This window comes from Rattus rattus, chromosome 11, assembly GCF_011064425.1.
Source record: "Rattus rattus isolate New Zealand chromosome 11, Rrattus_CSIRO_v1, whole genome shotgun sequence".
NCBI lineage: Eukaryota > Metazoa > Chordata > Mammalia > Rodentia > Muridae > Rattus > Rattus rattus.
The window spans coordinates 55,480,394-55,507,480 of NC_046164.1; the positions used below are offsets into that span (position 1 = coordinate 55,480,394).

Below are 27,087 nucleotides of genomic sequence, written 5' to 3' on the forward strand. Positions count from 1 at the left end.
GGACATGGGAGTAGTTCAAGGGAGTAACTTGGAGGAGTTGGAGGGAGGCAAGGCAATAGGAAAGACAATTTTATTTCAATTAAAACCATTGAGAAATATACCAATGACCAATGTTTGTTGATTCCTGTTATTTTCCTGTTGCTTGCTGTTATTTTTATCCTTAGGGGTGGAAAGTTATTGTTGCTGCTGCTGTTGTTGTTGTTGTTGGTGGTGGTGGTGGTGATGGTGGTGGTGGTAGTGATGGTTGTGTGTGTTTACCTTCTTTTGAATTTGCTGGGCTGAGATTAGTTATTCTCTATATTTTCGTGCCTGGAGTTTTCCTTCTAGCACTTTCTGAATGTAGTGGTGGATTTGTAGATAAATATTTCTTAAATTTGGCTTTATCATGGAGCATCTTGTTTTTTCCCTCTACGGAGTATAACCTGGACTTGTAATGTGAAATGAACTTTTTTTTTCCTTCTGTTCCCTGAGAGGCTCTGCCAGAGCCTTACTGATATAGATGAGGATGCTTGCAGCTAATTATCAGACTGTGCTCCAGGGTCCCAATGGTGATGTTAGGGCAAAGCCTGAAGGAACTGAAGGGGTTTGCAACCCCATAGGAAGAACGACAATGTTAACCAACCAGAGCCCCCAAAGCTCTCAGGACCTCAACCACCAACAAAAGAGTATGCATGGAAGGACCCATGGCTCTAGCTGCATATGTAGCGGAGGATTGCCTTATCTGGCATCAGTGGGAGGAGAGCTCCTTGGTCTTCTGGAGGTTCAATAACCCAGGGTAAGAAAATGCTAGGGCGGTGAGTCAGGAATGGGTGGTTGGGTAGGGGAGCACCCTCATAGAGGCAGGTAAATGGGAGGAGAGAATGGGTGTTTGTGGAGGGGAAACTGGGAAGGGAATAACATTTGAAATTTAAATAAATACAGTAGTCAATAATAAATTAAAAATAAGAAAAAGAAATAATTTTGGGAAAAATGAAAATAATAGTGATGAAACTCAAGACTTTCAGATTTCTAAATATCTTCAATTATATGAATATGCAAATAATTTATATTATATTCATTTTAAGTCAACATTTTACTAACTCAGTTGCTTATATGCCATACAATAAGATCTAGAGTAGCTGTTCTCATGGCAATATTTAATGATTCCACTTACACCATAAGAAGACAGCTCACAGCATCTTGCACCTAGATCATCACTGAACCCATTCTTTCCAGTGACATCATTCTTCTCTTTGGACACAGATTGCCTAATGGAAAATCGCAGGACCCACGTCAGACCCTATAGAGTCACCAAAACATGAAGCTCTTCTTTGGGGATGGGAAGTTAAGGGGATGCTGAAAGCCCCAAATTTGAGATTAGTTGTCACAAGTTTCAGACATAGTCAAGCAACACAGTCCAAATGTGAAAGAAGGTTGAACCAAGAGAAGGAAACGGAGCATACTAACAGCAACCCTTTACTTCATATGTCCAACAAATACCAAAAAGGAACACTCCAGCCGTTAGAATGAGCATGAGTGGTTTTAAAATACTGCTTTCTGCCTAGATCATTTTGAATTGGAGTTCCCATAACATGGCCCATAAAACAGACCTCTTTCAAGGATGTATAAATAGTTTTGAATTGACTTACTTGATGCGCAAAAGGCATGGCCCTTGCTTGATATACTTTAGCTGAAGAGTCACTCATTAAAAGACTATTTTGGATAGTGTTCAAATATCATAAACAATCAAACCGATCTGATGCAAAACATATGTAACTTCTAATGATGCTTTATTGAGGGGTAGTAATAAAGCCATTCGTTTGGGGGTTGTGTGTTTCACAACTCATCCTTTCTGTCTTGAATGTTAATTTCCTATAAATCAGCAAATTAATATTGCCAATCTGGTTTTCCATATCACAGTGTTATTGTGAACTTCAAAATGGTTTTAAAATTATTTATAATGTCAAAAAACTCTACACTGTATGAAATGTAAAGAAACTGTGAGCAGTTTGCCAGACATCAATTGTAATTATTTGAGCAAATCCTTAAAGAACAAACCCATGTCAAACTATATATGTGGCATGATATTCAAAATGAGGCGATGTGATTAAAAATGGGTATTATTTGTTTCTTTTGATCTGTAGTTAATGTTTTTAAAGCACTTTACAAACATTAAATAATTAGACTTCCTATCAGCCTTTGGACACAGTGGTGTTATAAAGGGGACGGCTTCACTGTGATAATGTAGACCTGTATTTATTTTCTAGATTTTAAAGATCCACTTAGGGAGACTCTAAGCATTAAAAATCAATTTAAAATACAATTAAACTATTAGTGTACCCAAAGAGACCAATAGCAACATTAGGCTACGTCTATTCTTGGGCCAAATGAGTGGGGAGTGCAGGCGTGCATCCAGACACTTAGGACATAATGGCTCAAATGTCAACTGGGGGAACCGAAAAAGGATGGGCAGACTTGAGTTTTCTAAATTGACTTTTTCCAATGAAATATCAGTACATATTGTACAAATCTCATGGTCCTGGTACAACCACCCCATCCCCAACCAAACTGTACTTTGAATTCTCTGTTCTAATATCTTATTTCTAACTTTTTAATTAAATATGTTGTGACTTTATTTTCTCACTAGGCAAACTGCATTTCTGTCTTGCTTCCTTATTCACCCACATGTTTAGAACATAATCACTAACGAAATATGATTTTCCTCTGTATAGTCTAGCGCAAATAATTGTTCTGATTCTGGAGAAATGACTTTATAAACGGCAACACCTTATATTAGTGAGTTGACTATTTAAGCAAAATTAGGTAAAATAATAATTTTTATTTTGTACATTTTGGTGTCTTAAATATTTTCTTAATATCAAAATTGAATAGCTATTTTAGTAAAATATTTTATATATAACCTGAACATAAATGAAATATATTATATTGGTATTGATTTATATATACTGGTGTTGGTTATTTAGAAATAGTGTGACAAATAGAGACGCAGATCCTCACAGCCAACCATTGAACTGGGAATGGGGTCCCCACTGGAGGAGTAAGAGAAAAAATTGAAGGATATGAAAAGGTTTGCAGCCCCATAAGAATAACAATACCAACCAACCAGAGCTCCCAAGGACTAAACCACCATCCAAAGAGTATACATGGACAGACCCATGGCACCAGCTGCATATGTAGCAGAGGATGGCCTTGTTGGGCAGCAATGGGAAGAGAAGCTCTTGGTCCTGCCAAGGCTGCCCCCAACACACACACACACACACAGTGTAGGAAATATCAGGGCAGGAAGGGGTAGGTGGATGTGTGTGGGAACACCCTCATAGAAGAAAGGGAAGTGGGATGAGATAGGGGATCCCTTTTATATCCCTTATAAATAAAGCTACTGTGAACATAGTGGAGCACGTGTCCTTGTTATATGTTGGAGCATCTTTTGGGTATATGCCCAGGAGTGGTAAAACTGGATTCTCAGGAAGTACTATGTCCAATATTTTGAGGAACCTCCAAACTGAGTGCCAGCGTGATTGTACCAGCTTACAATCCCACCAACAATGGAGGAGTGTTCCTCTTTCTCCACTGCTTGCATATTATTATTATTGCTGTGACAAAATGCCTATCATAATAAATTGAAAAGATGTAAAGGCTTCTCTCTATGTTTGCTTAGCCAATTGTCTTTTGTTGTGTGTTGAAGTAGAACGTCATGATGAAAACACATGACAAAAAGAAGTTTATCACCTTGTGGCTGATAAATGGCAGAAAGGAAGAATAAGGTGCCAGAGTCCTAGCATCCCCTTCAAGGGCATGTTGCCAATAATGTGACTTCTTAGGATGAAGCCCCAATTCTTAAGAATTTCACACCTCCAAATAATACTGCAGCTCAGAGAACAAGCCTATAGTATATGAGCACCTGAGGGACATGTTAAATCTGAACTAAAGTAATAATTACTACTGTTTTATTAATTTAGTGTTTGTAATCATCAGATGCTGAGCAGAGGTATACGTTAAGTTTTGTTTGAGGTGTATAGCAGTATGAAGTAAGCCCCAGTTCTTTAGTAAATATTAGTTAATTAGTTAAATGAATAAAGAATAACTTAACTGCAGGAGGACTTATGTTTTTAACTTTTTCTTTCTATATTTCAATTTTTTAATTGAAAACTTATTCTTTTAAAAATATGTGTGTGTGTGTGTTTGTGTGTGTGTTTTGCCTTGATGTATACCTGCACATCAAATGGGGACTTGTGTCTACAGAGGCCAGAAGAGGCATCAGATCCCTTGAACTGTTGTTACAGAGGGTCTTCTGGAAGAGTGGCCAGAGCCCTTAACTATTACCCATCTCTCCAGATCAATATAACCAATATTTTCCTTTTGATTACCCTGCCTATTTCCATAATGCCAGCTGTCTCATTGAAGTGAAGCAAGATTTTCTTTAACTTCATATTCTACAGGTACTCAACATTCAAAGTGGTTGTGACAACATATATAAAACCTGTGCAAAACCAGAAGGCATGCCAGCAAGAAAACAGAAGCTGTGTAGATAATCCCACTAAAGTCCCAGAGTTTTGTGAAATTGTTAGCTTATAAGTGGAGAGGAGCCAGTTTCCTCCAAGCCACTGGCAAATCTATCACTATCCAGTAGAGACATCGCTTCAAATTTGTCCTTTGATAGCTCAGACTCATCCTGAAGGAGTAAAAAACAATGATGACACAAATCTGGATGGGTTGGGAAGGAGCATGACTTGGGGATGAATTGGTGCAGGGAGATGAATACGGTCAAAATGTGTTGTATGGAATGCTTAATAAACTAATAAAAATTAAAGAAAAAGGCATCCTGTAAGACATGGTATGGTTGGAACAAAATATAGTTAATGAACTTTCTACACTTGATCTTAGCCAAAAGGCCGAGAAGCGATTTTAATGAACTTTCTAAAGGTAGCCCACACTAACTATAATCTTTTCTTTGTTTCCCCAGTAGCAACATAATAGATAGGTTATCTTTATAATAATAGGCTTCCTTTAGATTGCCTCAAGCTAATAAGCATGTGCTTTATGCCCACTGTGGCTCAAGAGTCCTAGCAAGGCTCTCTGCTTGTAACAGACTTTGCAACTCTCTTGCTTTCTGTAGCAATGTAAGGCCTCAATGGTAATTAAATATGTGTTGGCATCGGCTAAAATGGAAACCACAAACTAGTACCAATTTAAAAAAACTTCAAGTTCTAATTTCAAATAGTTCATTGACACAAGGCAATTAAATGGCTTAAGCAGCTCCACATGGAATGGATGCTGAAAACTACAAATGCAGTGGGATACTAGAGATGTCCACATTGAGCAGAGTCATCACTATCACCATGGAAACCATCCCCCACCCACTTCTTAGGAGGAAACAGCAGCTGTTCAACAGCCAGCAACAAGAAAAATGCAAATGAGTCAGGAGCAGAAAAAACTCAAGATTCACTTAAAGTCATTAAAGGGATGAAATTTGGGGTAAAGGAATAAGATTAAGTGGCGCTTTAGAAAATTGGGCTGTATTAGTGTCCTGTGCATCTGGAAGATTGCTGTAAGGAAGAGGTGTGAGGTGGTTAGAGATTTCCATCAAGCATACAATAGCATCACCATGTTGGGATAATTGAGTAAATTTCGTGAAGTTAAATTTCAAGGAGAAAATTAGTTTTGAAGAAAGGAACTTGGAAATGAGGGGATTCATTTATAAAAAGAAGAAGAAAAAGTTAAACAATGTCATTCATACCACATAAAAAAACTGAAAAGGAAGCTGTTGTATGATGAACTATGAAATGTTGAGTATATTAAGTTTCTTTTATGTGAGCTTTTTGGGTACATCTTCTTACAAAGGTTTCATGTATCTATAATAATGATTCTGATTTGAAAGCATTGGATATATTTCCAGCAAAATCAGGTGATTTGGGCCATATCAAGACAGAGAGCTGCTTAATGGTGTACTTGAATGGGGAACTCAGAACACAGTTGGGCTAGAAAAGCATGAAGACTATTCTTAAGGACTAGATTTTAAAAACACTATCTTATCCTGTTAAATTCCATATGCTACAAGTTTGAGTCCAGGAATTACTTAGCATGCTGTATTACTTCCATTGAAAACAGGCAAGGTCAAACTCTACCACAAGAACAGACAAACACATATAATATGGGACTAGGAGTAAGACTACAGAGAGACAGGGAAGAAATAAAGGGGAGGGGAATTGGACTAAAAGGGGAAAAGGAGTAGAAGAAAAAAATACCAGACATGCCGTGTAAGAGAAAAAGAAACCATTTCTACAAAACTCCAGGTTTTTTTTTTCCTTTCCAACCTATGCTCCTGCATCCCTATCCTCAATTATAATGAAATCTACCTTATTGCTTAAGGTAGTTCTTAAATGGTCATATTTTATTACTGTAAACTTAAGTCTCAGTATTTTTATTCCTGTTTTAATTCTGTACTTACATTTAAACAATTTTCCATTTTTCTTGAGGTATCAATAGAAATTATGTATAATTGATATATACATTGTGATGAATTTGAATATACATAATTCTCAGGCACTAATAGCTACCCAGTCAGCACTCATAATCAACATGTTCGTTCCTTCAGCTGCCCTCCCTCTGTCAACATTTCCTTATATATGTTAGCTTACTGGTTTTGGTTTTGTTGAATTTCATTTGTCTGGTAAAGCAGTTAAACATAAAGTTTTTCTTGACAGATTCATATGTAAGCTATTGTTTATGAATTTGAAACATTAGACTGTACAGCAGATCTCTGCAATTCACATGCCTTTTATACCTACTAGAATCTCAAAGATGGTGAAATATTTAGAGCCTTGGACCCTTTAACTTAATGTATGGAGTGAATGTCATCTTCAAATTATCCTATAGATAAACATATTCTCAAATGCTATGATGGCTAAATGAAAAGAAGTGTAACTAACTAGGGAGCAAACTCAGAGTCTCAGACTGCAGGGAAAACGTATTGTAATGAGAATGAAGGAAGAACACATTAGATCTATTGACATTCACAGACATACTAGCGCCTCAACAATATAACCAATGGGTTTCCATTACTTCCCACTATATTTTGGTCAAAATAACCTCAATTATTCTTAAGACCATCCACATGTTAAGCTAAGGTCTCAGGGTAATTACATTGAAGAGCATTTTGAGTTGGTTCAACCATTAGCTTACAGTGGCTGTGGATAAAAACCATCTCGGCATTTTCAATCTACTATTCCTGAATTTCTGCACTACTTATGAGTGTAAAACAATAGGAGTATTTACTTGACCCTTGAGTATCTAAAACCTTCCAAATCATATACCATTTTGTAAAAACTGGTACTAAGGTGTCACCATGGAACCCTCAAGTCTTCTTTGCCTCACAGCAGTAGGAATCTTTCTCCAGATAAAAATCAGTACTCTCTGTCACTACTTTGTCTGTCTTTCCACCACCATGTTTGAGTGTTGAATCATTTAGAGGTAAATTCCAAGATATCGTGCAGCTTTCAAGTCTTGTTGACTCAGCAATTTCTCCTGGGTTAATAATTACAGAGACTGCTAGCTGCTTGAATACATAGGAAAATAAAAGATTAAATAATGGAGTAATGGCAATTAATACACCGAATTATTTCTAGACTACCTCCCTGTAGGTTTCCCCATTATTTTTCTAGAGATTGCCCTTAAATTCTGAGAGATATAAAATATGAATTTGAAAGATGCATATCAAAATATTTAAACAAAGCTTAAAAGTCTTAAGGCAAGAGTTCTTTATGACCTAATAAATTAGGAGGGCTTTACAATTACAGATGGGTTTTCAGACAGTTATATCGCTGAATATTTTTTTTAAATTTGTTACCCATCAATTGTGATGACAAATACCTCAGAAAGAAAGTTTTGTATACTGAATTCTATTAGCCAGTTGACTTGTGTAAGAATGTGAACAGTGTTCAGATGGAAAGCATCTATGCCTCAAGATATCATAAATCCATGGCATTACAATAAAGCTTTTAAAGTAAGTATTTAAAAGAAAAAATGCTGATTTCCTTATAAAATATTAACATTGCTATTCAAATTAAGTCACTAGCTAGGAATTCAAATTATCCAAAGTTATTGTTCTGCTTAGATCAATAGCTTCACAGTCAGGAAGAAAAATAGCCAGGGTGTTAAGTGACAGCTGAGTCTTGATCATCATCTTCCTTAGCATCTTTCCAGGCCTCTGCAGTTTTTAAGAAGTCGGACCTTGGTAGGAGATCTTGAACAAAAGCAAAAGAGAGGCAGGAACAAGACAGAAGAACACTAGACACTTAATTACAATTGGGGAATAGGAGAGAAACATCTAGAAGCATGGCCTGGCAAGCAAAAGACTCTTGCTTTTTTTTTCAAAATGTATATCCTTCAAAAAGGTGTATATATATATATATATATATATATATATATATATATATATATATATCTTTTTGAGCCCTTTGTGATTATTTTCTATATTTTATCATTTTCTGAGGGGATAATAAGTGGCTTAAGATAAAAGTAGTTTGTGACTCATATATTATTAAATGCATTATAATGATGCTAATATAATTGTTAATAATATCCATGTTATATAAAGACAAATTTTTACTTTTCCCATTTAACAAGTGATGCATACTGTTTCATTTACTTTAAATTAATTATGCAATAAAAGCATGAGTTGTCAACAAATAAATTCAAGAATGACACATACTGTTTTTGTTTGGAGAACTAATGGGTTTTAAAATGTAAATTAAAATTTAACTGTGCCTCACCATTGCACACAAAACAAAAACAACCTTGTGGTGATTTCATTTGGAACCCAAGAAACTGTAACTCAGAGAAACAACTGATTTATTTTTTTTAATGTGCTCATAATTTTATTTTTCCACCTTACTAAAAGTAAATGTTGTAGGTTTCCCTATGCCAATAGGTTGCAAATATAAGGTTAAGAACATGGCCAGTGTTTATTCCCGTGTATCACAAGCCAAACTGTCTTCAGTTGTCACTATGTTTTTAAGTACTAAGTATGTCAGAACGTAAAGTTTGGCTGATTTCAGGCACACACCATGTCCCTCAAAGGAATGTCACAGTTTTGTATAGAAAGACATAGGTAGCAATGTATAGGCTAGTAAGAGCACCAGTGGAAGGGGAAGCCCTTGGTCCTGCCAAGACTTAACCCCCAGTGAACATGATTGTTGGGGGAGGGCGGTAATGGGGGGAGGATGGGGAGGGGAAAACCCATATAGAAGGGGAGGGGGAGGGGTTAGGGGGATGTTGGCCCAGAAACCGGGAAAGGGATAACATTTGAAATGTAAATAAGAAATACTCAAGTTTATAAAGATGAGAAAAAGAGAAAGATATTTAAAACCCACTAAACAAAATTCTAATTGAATTTTTCTCAATCTCTCTAAGACTATCTCAAATCCTCATAAAGTGAATGCATTTGTAGAGGTGAAGAGGTAGACGAATTTCTAAGACTCTTATAAGGTAGAAAACTAATCCAGTACTGACAAATAAGAATGTGTCTTCAATACCTGTGGAAGTAAAAACAGCCTGGGGATAGTTAGCAAGAGCGAAATAGGCCAAGGAGAAGTTATAGGTAGTCTATAAACAAGCCCATGTTAATGCACATGTGCTAGGCATTAAACTTGATATATGATTGCAATTAAGTAGATAAATCAAGTTGGTTAATCAACTGTGAAAGCAATAAATTATATCCTACTTAATCCTAGAAATATATATATACCATAAAGAGTAAATTTCTAAATAAACACTTTAAAAGGAAACAATTAGGCAAATATGTAAGAAAGGCAAAGAAGTAGTATACACCTTAGAAGGTATTTATGGGTAGGGAATGTCAGGGTGGGGAGGTGGGAAGGAGTGGGTGGTTGGGTGGGGCAACACCCTCATAGAAGAAGGGGGAGGTGATGAGATAGAGGGTTATGGACAGGAAACTGGGAAGGGGGCTAACATTTGAAATGTAAATTAAAAATACCCAATAAAAACTAAAACAGAAAATAAAAAATAGAAGGTATTTATGAAACTGAAAAGGTTATGGAGCTGATAAGGCAGGATAGCAGAAGGATAAATAACTCTATATATCTTTAAGCAAAAGTCATAAGAAAATCTACCTTTTACCACAGACGTTTCTTAAAATATGTATCTGTGCATATCTAAAAGGAGCGAAAGTGCAGTTATTTAATGGAACTACAGCACCCCTACTAGACACATGAACAATCTAGTGCCAGGAATGACTTTCCTATGTTGGAGTTATTGGCCAGTGAATTTCCACAGACCCTCAGACATTACAGTCTATTGCAGATGCTATTGGTTACCATCGAGAACTTAACAATAAGACGATATTGATGAAGGAACCATACATTTGAGCCACAGAACATGATATAATCTAGTGAATAATCACCTGGGTGCCTCATCATCTGACTAGTTCCCACAGTGCCAGAAGGTTCTATGTATGTTACTGGAAAACTAATCAGCTGTGACTCCTGGAGCTATAAAAATGGTCAGATCGCCAAGGTGTGTACCCTCTGGTACAGTAGTGGAATGACCATTGTAAGAGTAACCAATCACTTTTCTGATTATATGTAAGTCCTCTTCTAGAAGGTAAAATTCATACCTGACTTCATTCCTGGGCTAAGAAACTGTGTTTCAACAGATCACTGGCTGGCCCTAGTTGGGGGTAGGGAGACCACTGCTATTATTCTGTTAAGAGGACATCATAATACTACACTGGCTTCTCATAACATAACTCTCTATCTATATATTAGTGCTTCTCTCAAACCTCATCAGATAAGCTTATGTTTGCTGGTTATTCACAAAGATATTCAAATTGACTAAGGTGAAGGAAATAAGGCTTGACAGGATATTCAGTCTTAAAATGTATGTATACTATAATTTCTCCTCCAAAGGCTTTTAGGGATCACTGCAGACAACAGGGTAAAAAGACTGTAAAGGCAGGGGGTGAGTGAATATAAGAGATCAGTGTCCTCCAAAGAAAACTGAGCACTTATAACAATAATCATTAAAGAAAAAGTCCTGAATTGGGGGGGGGATACAGAAAATATTATAGAAGGAAAATGTGGAGATTACATAGATACAACACTTATTTAAAAAGCTCTCAAAATATACCATTAATCAGAAAAGAAAAAAGTTTACAAAGAAAAGTAATGTAAATGACTATTAAGTACCCAACAATTGGGGTAGAGACACAGTTCCACACAAACACTCCTCCTGCTGCAGTGCTGAGATTTGAGCTTTGCCCATGCTAAGAAATACATTTCCATTGGAACACACCCCAGCCCTATGAACAAGGGACTCTACCTCACAGTCTAGCCATCAAATCCAGTCTACCCTGGGATTTCAGATGACACCAGTCCACAAGATAATATGAGCAAATGTCATCCTATAAATGTCACTGAAAGATGGAGAGATAGAAACATAGGTCTAAAGTTCCTTACCTACAAATAGTAAGGGCTTCGAGAAAATAAAGTTGGCAAACATATCTGTTACAAAGGATATTTATTAGCGATTTGAATTTACAATTTTTGTTTGTCATTAATTGAAACAAATAAAACTATAATAAATCCAACTTGCCTCTGAAATAAAAAATTAAAGAGTGAGAAAACAATTCTCAGATACTCCTTTGAGTCAAATGGCTGCATGAATTAGAGGAATAGCCTCATGTGTAAGCAGAGATGGCCGGAACCCTGTCAACAGTCAGGTATCTGTTAATATTAGGAACACTAAACTATTTTTGTCAATTTAACTTTACTTGTTTACAGCCTTACTCCTCTGAACACAGAGACCCTAAAGGAAGTTAATATTAAATTGCAAGTCAGTAATGATAAAAGGAGGGGCCTGTGCAACGGCCCCACCTATTAAATTGACTGTGGCCAGGCTGCTCAACCTTAGTTTAATCCCTAGGACTCACACTGTAAAAGAAGAGCACTGACTCTTGCATAAGTTTTCCTTTGCCCTGCAAAAGAAAAGTAGCACTACATTCCCCCCATAAATGAATATGTATAATAAAACATGTGTGTGGATATGTGAAAGACAAGGTCAATTTTTCATGGCATCTAGAGGACTTAGTTGATCAAAATCTTTTAATATTTATCTATACCTATTTTAATATTTTACTTGCAATATCAAATGCATTCTTATTTTTTAATCTAATAATATATATGTGCAAGAATTAAATGACACAATGTAGTACTTATTGCCTTTCACCCCCTCTTATCCTTCTTCTGCAACTCAGATAAACACTGGCTATTTAGAATTACACGTTTACTGTTTTAATACACACACACAGACACACACACACACACACACACACAAACACACACACACAAACACACACACACACACACACAGGTTGCAGACTATAAATACTTGCATATGTGTGTGTGTTCACTCCATATAATAAACTTAAATATCACTTACAAATCTGCCTCTTAGAGGTTCATTGAGGTAGTGATGCTGAGGCAAAGAAACTAAGGAAATCCTTGGTCTAGGAACACATCCTGGCCTGAACAGAGAAGCAATGAGTGAAGCAGCTATGGGTTAAACAAAGGCAACTGATAACCGAATGGCCGGATCTGAAGGACTGCCGATCCTTAAAGTAGCTGTGAAAGAGATTGTGCCATTTTCCTGAGGAATACAGAAACTAGGTCACTGTCTTTGAGGAAACACAAGGTTAACATACTGTTTTCCATGACTAAACCCAAATATAGATCTCTGTTTATAATGAAAATTACCAATTTAGTCACTATAAGCTGATTCAGGGTGTCAAATCATACTCCTGTTTCTCAACTAACTGGGGGCCTGTTACATAGTCAGCGTGTTCAAGCAAATCAACTTCACGCGTTCCTCATGGGCTAGCAGGCCCTTTAAAGAGATCACTGGGACACCTGGGCATTTTGACTGAGTTCAGAAAACTTCCGCACATGTACCAGACACTATGACCAAATTCAAACACAGAAGTGAGCCATTTAAACACAGGTCTAACAACAAAGTTATGAATCTGCATTCTCCCTTCAAGTGATAATTATTCTCACTAATGTAAAGTGACAAGTCACCCTTGATCAGCTTCTCTTTTGATCTTTCATTGCCTCAGTAACAAAGGCAAGACGTAATTTCCTATATAAGTTTTTACTTCTTAAACAGTCTACATGCTGTCTTTATTCAGTACAATATTAAAGAGAGTGTTTGATTACATTTTATAATCTCATTCATAAATGTAATACTGCTATGCCATTGCATTTATGATTTTTAAAACAGGACATAAATAACAAAACTCAAAGCAGATGGTTGGAAAAGTGACCAATTACTTATGAATGCATTACAATAGAGGTATTTTTACATGATATATATTTCTTGTATATCTTCCTCTGAATGCATGCATTCATATTTCCTATATGTGCAAGCATATGTCTGCCAGAGCTTCTTTCACAACTTTCACTTTAGGCAAATATAATTTTAAATAATTAAACATAATTATCATAGGGCATATAATATACATATGTGTATTTGGAATATATGCACATAATATTTAAGTATGCATTTCTACTGAGAAATTTATCAGTAAATTTTTGGAGACTATGCAATTTATATGCATGTCATGTATAGGAATAAAAGATTTGAGGAATATGCATGTGTGTGCATATGTATATGTGTAGGGATGTTAAGCATCAACTCTTTTATTTTACCAAACAAACAATAAACAAAGCAAATGACTTGATCAAGGTCACAGGAAAAATAAAAGCAACTAAACAAAAAAAGCCTAAATGTCACCGTTACAGTCCAATGTTTTTCACTCCAGTCCAATGTTTTTCACTCCTAATATTCTTATTTTCCAACTTACTTTTAAACGCTGAGAATAAATTGTAGTTGTTACCTTTTTACCTTACTGTAGCCTTTGGCTGACTGGTCTGCAGAGATTTGCCTTCTCTGAGATTTGGATTCTTATCATCAGGCTCTGTTTTGGAAGTACCAATTGCCATTTTAATGCAACTTACTGATCATGCAGACAGCCAGCCTCTCATAAATCATGTAAAGTACCTGAAAATATGATTTATGAGCTAAGTTATGGGAAATGGGGTCCTTTAATATTCTTAACCCTTCAGGATGTTGTTGCTTATCAGTTTCTTCTCTGGACCAATGAAGGTGGGGCTGAAAGCCTCATCCCAAAGTGCCCCTACCTCTATGCACCCCACCCCTAATATGCTGTCCACTCACCTTTATCCACAGATAATGAGCATCTCCTTTAAGTGTGTCACCTGACTGTGCAAGCTCGAGTCTAATGCCTAGTCTGTTTGTGGCTATTACAGAGCATATTCCGGAGGCACTGCCTCACAGTAATTAAAGAACAGCGTTTAATAGCCTCTTACTGTGGAATTAAAAGAGCAGGAATATTAGAGTTTGTTGCAGAAGGGAGTCTGTGAAAGATCCTAGAAAACCCAACATGAAACTAATTTAAACCGTATGCCTTGTTGAAAAGAAATATGGAGAAAATGCCCGTAATGTACAGTAAATGAGGCCCATAACTCATTGGAGCCTCCAATGAGTTATGTGCTAAATTCATATTTCACAACATGACCATAGATTTTTTTAAAAAAAAATATCTTCCTATGTATTAACCCTTTTCTTCTTGTGGGAGTTTACATAAGAATAACATAATGGTGTGCACATTAATAGATTTACATATGCAAATAGAAGTCATATACCAATGGGTTATCTTTTTACCCCCTCCCTTATGGCTCAATATATTATCGCTTCACCAAACCAACAAATTAAAAATAATTTCCAATTTCTTCCACAAATACCTAGTGGCTAAATGTTATTAATGCATTTGCCTGAAAGGCACACATTCAAACATTGCTCAGTTAGGGAAGAAGAATAGACAGTACTGATTGCTTGCAATCAGTTTCAGTAATCTATATTTTCTTCACCGAACTGAAAGTTTATCTCACCATGGAAGAACAGTTATAATTTTGCTTCTACCATTCATCAACTCTGGTATTTCCGAGACTCAAATCATCACATTCCGGAGCTACAGAGTAAGCAAGCTGTTGACAATTTTCTTCTTAGCATATTCCTTTAAAACTGTTTGTCTGCACATTATGGGTTTATCTCCTGTGTGAGAGACCCTAATAAATCACATTTGCTTTCAGCTATCCTGACTATTAGGCTTTTATAATCATGAAATAAACCCAATAGAAGACTACTATTTTCAGAAGATTGGAAATCACTAGGTATTTTCCTCTTTGTATGATTACATGCTTCCCTCATTTTTCAGGAGGGCTGTGTTACATTTAGAGTCTGTCAGCATATTGCTTGTACAAACAATAATGCTCCCAACCAATTGTTGTTGGTCTGAAGGGGTGGGGGTGGGAAGCCATGCATGAAACAGAAAGTTCCCGAGTCAGAAGGACTTTAGTCAGTGTTTTTGCCATCCTAGAATTACAAAAAATAGTTTCTTTCTACAATATAAACTTCTCAGATTGCTTTCTTTTACCCTTTCTCTCTTGATATACAATAATTGCTCATAGAGCAGTGCTTTGAAATCCTTTCACATTTAAGTGAGTACATGAAATCCATCACACATGATGAAGGCCCTAAAGGAGATTTATGTGAATTATTTTTCAACACAATTACTGCAATTAGATTCCCGCACACCTTTGTGTCTTTAATATTATAATTTTTATGGATCAATGATTTGACAGAATTCCTTGCTAGATCTAAAATGGAGGATTTTGATGGTGTTCTCAGGTAAAGTAATTGCCCAAGTAAAGAACATGGCAATGAGGACAGGTGTCAAGGTCAATACCATTGCTAAGTTCTGAATCTTGGTTAATATTTTCAGCCATTCCATTTATAACTTAAAATGTCCAATTGCTACTGTTAGAAAACTCAGTTTTGGCTTTTCTGGTGTGTATGCAATGTTTGGGATTTTTCAAATGGTGTCCCCAAGTGAACTTGAATTTGTCAAAGGAAGAGACTCAAATCTACTTTCTTGTTGACTCTTCATCATATCAGAAGATGCAGATGTGAATGACAAAAGACACAAGCCTGGCATGATCTTCACAAACATGTGCATTCCAAAACACAGCTCATAAAATTCATTGTCGGCCCTTAGAGAGGAAATAGGCACAAAGGGAACAGATAGATGAAGAAATGTAGCGCTGGTTTGTTTACACATCTAATAGTCCTGAAATTAGTAGATAGCTCTTTTCCTGGATGCTTTTCCCTGTATATCCTGAAGATATACAGCTTCAAACCGTCTGTATATCTTGCATCATAATTGCTGTGCATAGGCCTTATTGAGAGCAGTAATCATCACCATGAGGGAACCTTATTCTGAATGACATTCATTGCCAGGTTTTATTCGTAGCTTCCTGGGTGAACAATGTTTCAAAGTGAAGCAAGTACGTACACCACAAACAGTGTGTCAGAACTCTGTTCACTGATCTTGGGCTAGGATAAATCAACAAAGGTAGAGGGGTGCTGATTAAAAGGCACACTTCAATGGAAAATTATTTCAAAGCCAAAATTAATAGAAACTGCTCAACTAAAAAGATCTAGGGACCCGGGGGAAAATTATAATTCATTCAATAATATGAAAAAATGACAATGCAATCTCTCATTCTGTAATAATATCAATAATAATACACATTTTCATTTATACTTAGCTTTCATCTATACTTTCGGTAGCCTTGATCATTCTCATTTTTTTCTAAAAATGGACTAGTTGAAATGTAATCTATTTACCATGATGCTTCTGTGGTTCCCAGAGAGTATTGACAGCAGGTTCTTTGAGTGTAATTGTCCAAGCGAGTTCTGAAAATAATTGGCTACTTAGAAAGTCATCCTCTGCCTCAGGCTTGACTAGCCCTTCCCTCCCCACAGTGCTCTCCTCCACTGGCAATCTGCCTCTGCCTCTCCCTGAGATACTCCACCTCAACACTGAGATTGTCTCTTGCCATTTGAAGAAATTCTCATCTTCTGGAAACAAACATGGAAAACGCTGATTTAAAAACATGTCTTAATGTCAGTCAGAAAGGCAATTCTTTTCATTTCCCTCTACCCCTGCCCTGGAAGGTTGTCTCTCTTTATTTTTCATCCACATAAACAGAGCTCTGTAAATCGTTTCCAGAAGACAGCAACTAAAACAATTAATCAAAGTGTTGTTTATGAGCTGGTAAGAGCAGATTAAATGTTGTGTTGACAACACAATTTGCAAAATATCTGTAAGCATCAACAGACATACAGAAATGAGCTAAACCATTGAAAACCTTTGGCCATAAGGAGACCATACTTTGTTGCCATAGTGCAGACCTGCTGAGAGAGGTTTAGTTAACATTATTTGTGGTCTCATTGCTGCAGATGAATTCCTTTGCAGTTTATTTTTGCCAATGCCAGCTTTATCTCTGCTGCAAACCTGTCAAATTTCTTGTCATAATCTAAACATAGCCTTCTCCTGCCCCTATATATCTGTCCCATGTGTTGATCATGTTTTTACTTTCATGACTGGATGCCTATCAGTTATCTGCTCTCTAAAAATACCCAGAGCAGCCAACGTCACTCCTGTTGATTCTTGGGAGGCTCCCCTATCCCAGGTTTCTGGCAGAGCCTCAAGATTTCCCTCACTCCTTCCTCCCTGCCAGCTGCAAATTTCCATTCATTCCAATTTCCATCTGGCCATCTCGTCTTCCCCTATACGTGATCCTGAACCCCACATATTTTCTTCCCCATCTCCTCTCCTACCCAGTTCCCTTCCTCCATCTGTCTCCTGGCACTATTTTATTCCCCTTTCTAGGTATGATTCAAACATCCTCACTTGAACTTCCCTTCTTGTTTATCTTCTTTGGGTCTGTGGAGTACAGCATGGGTATCTTGTATCTTATGGCTAATATCCACTTATAAGTGAGTATTTACCAAGTATCTCTTTTTGGGTCTGGGTTCCCTAACTCATCATAATTTTCTCAAGTTCCATTCATTTGCCTGCAAAATCTGTAGTGTCTTTGTTTTTAATAGCTGAATACTATTACATTGTGTAGATGTACCATATTATTATATCCATTCTTCAGTTGAGTGATATCTAGGTTGTTTCCAGTGTTGGACTATTAGAAATAAAGCTGCTATGAAAATAGTTGAGCAAGTGTCCCTGTGGTATAGTGGGACATGTTTCAAGTATTTACCTAGGAGTAGTATGGGTCTTGAGGTAGAATTATAACCAGTTTTATGAGAAACTGCCAAATTGATCTCCAAATTGCTTATACAAGTTTTCACTCCCACAATCAATGGAGGAGTGATCCCCATGCTCCACATCCCCACCAGCATGTGCTATCACTTGAATTTTTGATCTTATACATTTTCAGGGGTATAAGATGGATTCTCAGAGTCATTTTGATTTGCATTTCCCTAACAAATAAGGAGGATGCTTTAAGTGCTTCTCAGCCATTTGAGATTCCTGTTGAGTATTTTTTGTTTATCTCTAACCCATTCGTAGATCAGAGCTATTTGGATTGTTTGAGTCCAAATTCTTAAGTTCTTTATAGATTTTGGACAAATGTCCCCTGACAGATATAGCATTGGTGAATATCCTTTCCCAATCTGCAGGCTGGCATTTTGTCCTATTGACAGTGTTCTTTGTCTTATAGAAGCATTTCAGCTTCATGAGGTCCCATTTATCAATTGTTGATCCTGAGCCATTGGTAGTCTGTTCAGGAAGCTGTCTCTGCATGAATGAGTTCAAGTCTATTCCCCACTTTCTCTTCTATTAGGTATATAGTGTATCCAGTTTTACATTTAAGACTTTAATCCACTTGGACTTGAGTTTTATTCAGGATGATAGATGTGAATCTATTTGCACAGTGGTGGGGATATGAAACCTGAAAAGACCACCTCATGTAGCCAAGCAGGACCCACAGTAGAACTATCTAAACACCAATCCACCTACAAAGTTTTCAACCCCCAATTTACCCTGTCTACAAGAAATGCAGGAATGAGGCATAGAGCAGAGACTGAGGAGTGACCAAGCAAAGACCAGCCCAACTTGAAACCCATCCATGGGCAAGCACCCATTCCTGACACCATTAATGATACTCTGTTATGCTTTCAGACAGGAGGCTAACATAGCTGTCCCTGAGAGGCTCCACCCAGAAACTGACTCAGACAAATGCAGATACCCACAGCTAAACACTGGATGAAGCTTGGGGACTCTTATGGAGAAGATGTTGAATGATTGGGAGCCCCAAAGGAGATAGGAACTCCACAGGAAAACCAAAAGAGTTAACTAACTTGCAGCCTTAGGATATCTTAGAGACTGAGTCACCAACCAAAGAGCATACACAAGCTGGCCCTGAGCCCCTACACACATATATGTAGCAGATGTGCAGCTTGGTCTGCATGTAGGTCTTGAACAACTGAACTTGGGCTATCCCTAAAACTGTGGAATGTATTCTTCTAGCTGGGCTGCCTTCTCTGGCCTCAGTGGGAGTGCATATCCCTGAAAAGATTTGATATACCAGGGTGAAAGGATATCCAGGAGGATCCTCTTCCTTCTCAGAGAAGAAAAGGAGGGAGGATGGGGAAGGAAATATGGAATGAGGAGACTGGGAGGAGGGCAGCCACTGGGATGTAAAGTGAATAAATTGAAAAAGAAATAAACACAGAGCATCCAATTCCCAAAATAACCCCAAACATCTCCAGGCACTTGCTGTAAACTTACCTTTGTGTATAGTCAAGTCATATACATAAAGATCAGAATCCACAACCAACAAAACTCGGTAGAAATCATGGTACATCATTTCTTGAATTTATTGTATCTGTCTTATAATCATGCATATTTTTGAGTGGCTGTTGTAGATTAAATATACAATTTTCCTCTACAACTTTGTGTTTTGAATGTTTTGACCGTAAGTGGTAACAAAATTTTGCAATGTCATGGATACTTTGGGATATCGGCACATCTGGAGAGTGTATGTCAACATATACTTGCATTGATGGCTATACTTGGTTCCCAGAACACTAGCACCTACTGCTCAACTTTCTTATTCTCTTTTTCTCTTTCCTTCCACCTTTTCTTTTTACTTTTTCTATCATCGCCCATACCTCCCTCTCTCCTTCCTTGTTTCTCTAGCATGACTTGAACATGTCTAGTCTACTGCACTTTCACTTTCATGACAGAATGACATTTCAGAAATAATCCCAGAAAAATCCTTTCTCCCCTCCCCCCAATTGGTTCTGTCAAGTGTTTTGTTATAGGAACAATGAGGGACAGTGGCAATTTCTTGCATCAATATTAGAAAAGTGGATTATATATCTTCCATCAATGAATATTAATAGAGATTGCAGTATTAACAACTATGGACAAGTTACTGTGAATGTATTTGAACATCTTTTGTGGTCATATGCTTTGTATTATAAAAAATGGCAATCTTTTTCAGGAGTCCTTTTTAGTTTCATCAACAAGCTATGGAAACTATTTGCTTTACATCTTTAACCTTTTTCATGGGTAGATAATGTTCTTTCATAATGGTTGAGTTTGTATTTATTCGATGCCTACATATTTTTATATTTTCATGGTTTTATAAACTTTTCATATGCTGTCCTTTATAAGCAATTCACATAGACACTTTTGTTCATCCTTAACCTATTTGTTAGCATTTTGTGAATGAATTGAGAAAATATTGTTTATATTATGTACTCCATAAAATTTCAAAACATTTATCAGTGAAATCATTTGAACCTTTAAGTTTTCTTGAGAGATAACCAACCAGAGGTCCCAGGGACTAAACCACCATCCAAAGAGTACACATGAACAGACCCATGGCTCCAGTTGCATATGTAACAGAGGATGGCCTTGTTGGCACCAATAGGAGGAGAAGCCCTTGGTCTTGACAAGGCTGGAACCCAGTGTAGGAGAATGTCAGGGCAGGGAGGTGGAAAAGGGTGGGTGATTGAGTGGGGGAACACCCTCATAGAAGAAGGAGGACGGGAGAATAGGATAGAGAGTTTATGGATGGAAAAACGGGAAAGGGGATAGCATTTGAAATGTAAATAAAAATAGTCAATTAAAATTTTTCTTGGGGGTATAATATTTATTTGCAATTTTAAAAAGGATCAAAAACCACTGGGCTTTTTTTTTTACTTGTTTGATTTATTTACATTCCAAATGATATAGTACTACTGATATTATCTAACTCAGTATGAATTCACTTTAGGTCAAGTGAATCTTTCCAGGCTGGTGGCCACTCAGCGTACATTACTGTATTTAGTGGAAGAACATTACTCTTATTATTTGTCATGTTTCCTTCATTTCCCTCATGCAAGAGTTGTTTTATGTGCCTTTTTGTTTTATGTTATTGACAATTTTTGATCATATCATTATAGTGGGTGTCTTCAAATGCTGTGACCTTTGAAAGAAACCTTGGTTTTGTCCATTTCCTCCAGCTTGTCTGCTGATTCATTGGCTTCTATTATTTTTGTCACCTGCCTGTTGTGTGTCTAACTTATTGGTGTGTTTCTCACTCATGGATAAAACACTTAGGACCTCCACTTCAAGTGGGTCTTGGACACTTAGAATGCTCTTGTATTGTTTGTTCAGAGACCTCCCTTTACCTGTGATTATGACATACATACATTGTTATGTCATATGTGTTTGAACTCTTAGTCACCAGCTGAAGCTGGCTCCACTTTCTATCCAGTCTATGCTTTTGGGGCTGCTGCGGTAAAGTGACACATTCCCTGCCATGCCATCACATGATCCCTGCCATGGTGGGTGGCTTCCTCTTTGAACTATAAGCCAAAATTAAACACTTCCCACTCAACTTGTCTCCTATGAAATCATTTACTTAGCAATTGATATATCCTTAATCTCTCATATATTTGTACTGTAATTCAGTATACATTTTAAATTTCCTTCTAAATTCTTTTGTGACACACACAATACATAGATATTTACAATTAACTTCAAAACATTTAGAAATCTTTTATAATAATTTTACTAGTTTTGAATTTAACACTGTTGTTGCCCAATACTAAATATGATAAGGTTTCAGCTGTGAAATACAATGAGCTCAGTATATGTCTCATCATTTAGCATCTTATCATAAAATTATGTTAACTTAGAAATAATGTTGATTTTATCTTTTTAGTGTTCTGTCAAAAAACTGATTTGGTTGACAGTATTGGTCATAGCTTTGGCATTCTTAGTGATAAATTAGGCCTATTTCTGTTATTTTAATGAGGGGGAGTTACGAAGTCACCAGCAATTATCACAGGTTTGTTAACCTTTTCATTTACTCTCCCCAATTTTGTTCATAAATTTTAAGGTATTGCTATCATAAGCATATATCTTATGACTGTCACTCTAGTAAAATTTTCCTTTGTTACTATTGTTTCTTATCCTTAAGTTGGTATTGTCTAAAATTATTATGTGATCGAGGTTTTATTTTAATTACTGTTTCTGTATTATATGCTAATGTCATTTTGCTTTTAATCTATACATTTCTTTATGGTTCATATATGCTACTTCTACATAATCTCTAGGTTGGAATTATTACCACCATTGTTAATAATTGCTTTTAATTAAAATATTTAGTTTATATAATCATAGAAATGGTTAGAGTCAAGACTATGTTCTTGTTAATTTTTTGATAGCCTCCTCTAAAAATTCTGTTTTCTTCATGAGTGTGTTCTTTTGGATGAAATTGGCATATTTTATTCTATTTTGTGCTTGCTTTCGGTTTATTAGTTACATGTCATTTATTTTTAGTTAATGTCTTAGCATTTATTCATTTTCCTTGTGATGGTCTATTTAGGTTCCCACATTGTACCTTATAATTCACACTTAATTCTTCACACCTTCTCTTTCTCCCATCATCACTGACAAATTTGTATTTTACACTTTGCTGTTCCCACTTAACAGATGTCATCCCCAATGCCTTTCATTTTGCATTGCTGTCACTCTGTACCCGATACCAATTTTAGTCCTGCATTCTACTCTACTATTTCAGTTGACCGTTAACTTATAAGTAACTCACAGCAAGAAAAAAAATCTTCCTTTTATATTTTCACATTTCTGAAGTCCTCTTTAACTCTTACAGATTCAATTTTAAGTGTAGTGTTTTCTTTGTTATTGTTCTAGAGAGCATGCAACAGCATGTTCTATAACATCACTCAGTCAGCTGCTGATGTACAATCTCCTCTGCCATTTATCAGAAAATGCATTTATGCTATTCTACTCCTTGCAGGGATATTTTTTCAGATTCAATTCTAAATTGAGTTGTGGTTTCCATGATATTTAAAACATGCTATTGAGAGAAGATAGCAATTATTTGTATCTTGTTCCCCTTTATACCATTGTCTTTGCTCTCTAACTAGTTTCAATTTTGTTTTACGTTTAGATTTTGGTAGATAATATAGGTTTCTGTTCAGTGCTTTTGTGTTGTTCTTCTTTGACAGTCTAAGCATCTTTGGTCTTTGAGATTTATTTTACATCACATTTAGAAAACTGCAAGTCATTATTATTCATATTTTCTAAAGCAGTGTCTTCTTCTGGAATTTCAATTAATACTGTCATCAGATCTGTATAACTCTTATAATGTACTCAGTCTTTTCCATTTCTTTTCTAAATTGGATAATATCTATTTGTCCTTACATTTATTGACTCTACATTTTTCTGTATCCAATTTGTTACTAAGCTCACTCAGTTAACTTTTCATTTTAGCTGTCATATTTACCACACTCTAGATTTTCATTTAGCCTTAGTAGAGTTTCAATTTTCTAGCAAATGTATTCATGCATTTAGCTATTTTCTATTAATTACTTGAACATGTTTTATTATAATTGTACATGTTCATATTAGTTGATTCAGAGAATGTATCTGCTAACTCCTCCATCAGGGCACCTTGACTGAAGTTTCTAATGTCTGAAATGCTTTTTGTAGCAAAATTATATTTTCCTACTTTGCACATCCAGGTAGTGTTGTTGAATCTTATAGAATGAGCATAATGTTGTAGACATTTTGAATGGTATTCTCTTCTGAAGGAGTTGTGTTTTTTTATAAGAATATCAATTATTATTTGATCATCTTTTAAGTTGTTTTATCTAGCCTTGACTTTATGTGCTATTAGATAGATCTGTGGAAGACCAAAGATATTTCTCCTCAAACTCTAACACTGTATAATCTAACTCCAGATTCTCAGTTCTAAAGAACAGCTAATATAGCCTGGTGCCTGCTCTACCTGGGATACAGTCAGCAATGGTGAGCTGTATGCTGTCCTCATAACCCAAGCTCTATCATCTTCCTTCCCAGGGAGGCCTACCAGGCCTGAGTAACATCCAGTTAGACCCATCCTACCTATTCCCTGCATGCTGTTTCCACCTGGGGCACAGCCAGTAGAGATAAACAGCATGCTGTGTCTCTTTTCCCCAGATCCACCACCTTCCCTCCTGATGAGGCCTGCTGGGACCCCAGGAACATTCATGTTGGACCCCTGTCTGCTAATCCCCTTCAAGCCCACCTGGGCATATCTGGCAGTGGTGAGATGTTTTCTGTCCTCTAAGCTCCATCCTCAGGTCACATCTCTACCTCCCTTACTAGAATGGCCTATGGAACCCCAGGAACATTCAGTTCCACCTAGGGTATAGACATCAGTGTTGAGAAGAATACTGTTACCTGAAATCTATCAGTAGGCTCAAGGTTTTATCTGCCTCCCTAAGGAGTCCTGTTGGCATCAGGAACAACCATTCAGCACCAGGGACAACAGGATGGGTAAAGACCAGCATAAGAAAACACCCAACAAGAGCAAGGGCAATATGACATCGGCAGAACCAAGCTATCCTATCACAGCAAGTCCTGGATATCCTAACACAGATAAAGCACAAGATTATCTTAAAAACAATATTATAAAAATAGAGGCATTTGAAGATAAACAAATGAATCTATTAAAGAAATACAGAAAAATATATTCAATAAGATGAAGAAAATAAATAAAACTGCTCAAGACCTGAAAATGGAGATAGAAGCAATGAAGAAAACACAAATTGAAGAAATCCTGGTGATAGAAAAATGTAGGGAAGAGTACAGGAACTACAGATGCAAGCATCACCAACAGAATGCAAGAGATAGAAGCAAGAATCTCAGGCACAGAAGCTACAATTGAAGAAATGGCTATATCAAAGAAAATGTTAAATAGAAAAAGTTCCTGACAAGAAATGCAGGACACTATTAAAAGACCAAACTAAGAGTAATAGAAATAGAAGAAGAAGACTCCCAACTCTGAGTCACAGAAAATCTTTTCAACAAAATCATAGAAGAAAACTTTCCCAACCGAAAGAAAGAGATGTCTATAAACATAAAAGAACCTTACAGAACACCAAAGAGATTGGACTACAAAACAAAATACTCCTGCCACGTAATAATACAATAAGTGTACATAAAGAACAAAGAAAGAGCATTAAAACCTGCAAAGGAAAAAAGCTAAGTCATATAGGACAGACCTATCAGAATTATAACCAATATCTTCACAGATACTAAAAGCTAGAAGAGCCTGCAGAACCTAAGAGACCACAGATGTCAGCACAGAATACTATATCAAGCAAAACTTAATCACTGTAGATGGAGAAAACAAGATTTTCCATGAAAAATTAAAATAATATCTATTAAAAAAATCCACATGTACAGAAAATACTTGAAGGAAAACCCCAACCAAAGGAAGTTAACTACACAAAAGAAAACACAGGAAATAAATAATTCCACACCAGAAAAACACACACATACACAAACACACCACCACCACCACAAACACCACCAACAACAACAGCATCAAATTAAGGGGAATTAACAGTCACTGGTCAGAATATCTCCAACTGTCAATGGTCTCAATTCCTCATTAAAAACACACAGGCTAACAGAGTCAATGCTTAAATAGAATCCTTCATTCTGATGCATACATGAAACATACCTCAGCAACAAAAAAGCCTCAGAATAAAAGCCTGAAAAAGGTTTTTATAAGCAAATGACTGCATGAAGCTAGTTCTTGTAGCCTTCAACAAAAATTGTTCAAGAGTTGGAGAAGGACACTTCACACACACAAAAAAAAAATACACCAAGATTATGTCTCAATTCTAAATATCTATGCCATAAATACAAGGACAACCACATTTTTAAGAGAAACTTTATTAAATATCAAACTATACATTGAAGCCCAAGCACTAATAGTGGGATAATTCAACATTCCACTCTCGCCAATGGACATATCATAAGACAGAAACTAAACAGAGAAATAATGAGAATAACAGACATTATGAATCAAATGAACCTAACATAGCTACAGTGCATTTCGAACAAACACAAAGGAATATACCATCTTCTCAGCCACTCATGGAACCTTCTTCAACATTAGTCACACACTTGCTCACAAAGCAAGCCACAACAGATACAAAAGAAATCAAAATAACCCCTTTTATCTTATCAGACCACCATGGATTAATGGTAGGCTTCAACAACATAAAACCTACAAATCATGGAAACTGAACGACTATCTACTCAATGAAAACTGAAACAGGGAAGAAATAATGAAATAAATTAAAGACTTTCTAGAATTCAATGAGAATGAAGCACAATATACCCAAATTTATGGGACACTGTGAAAGCAGTGCTAAGAAGAAAGTTCATAGCATGAAATGCCTTCGTAAAGAAGCTACAGAGTTCTCATACTAGCAGCTTAGCAGCACTTTGGACTTTCTGAAAACTAACAAACAAACACACCCAAGAGGAGTAGAGGGCTGAAAATAATCAAACTCAGGGATAAAATCAATCAATTGGAAACAAAGAGAACAATACAAAGAATCAATAAAATCAAGAGCTTATTCTTTAAAAAAATCAACAAGATAGACAATCCCTTAGCCAAACTAACTAAAACACAGAGAGACAGAACAAAAATTAACAAAATCAGAAATGAGAAAGGAGTCATAACAACAGACACTGAGGAAGCTCAAAGAATAATTAGGTCTTATTTCAAAAGCCTATACTCTACAAAATTGGAAAATCTTAACAAAATTGAT

General features: G+C 36.4%; 1 pseudogene; it reads right to left on the reverse strand.

Moving 5' to 3' along the window:
* Positions 1 to 4,835: 4,835 nt before the first annotated feature.
* Positions 4,836 to 4,904, reverse strand: LOC116913026 (annotated as a pseudogene).
* Between the last annotated feature and the right edge of the window lie 22,183 nt (positions 4,905 to 27,087).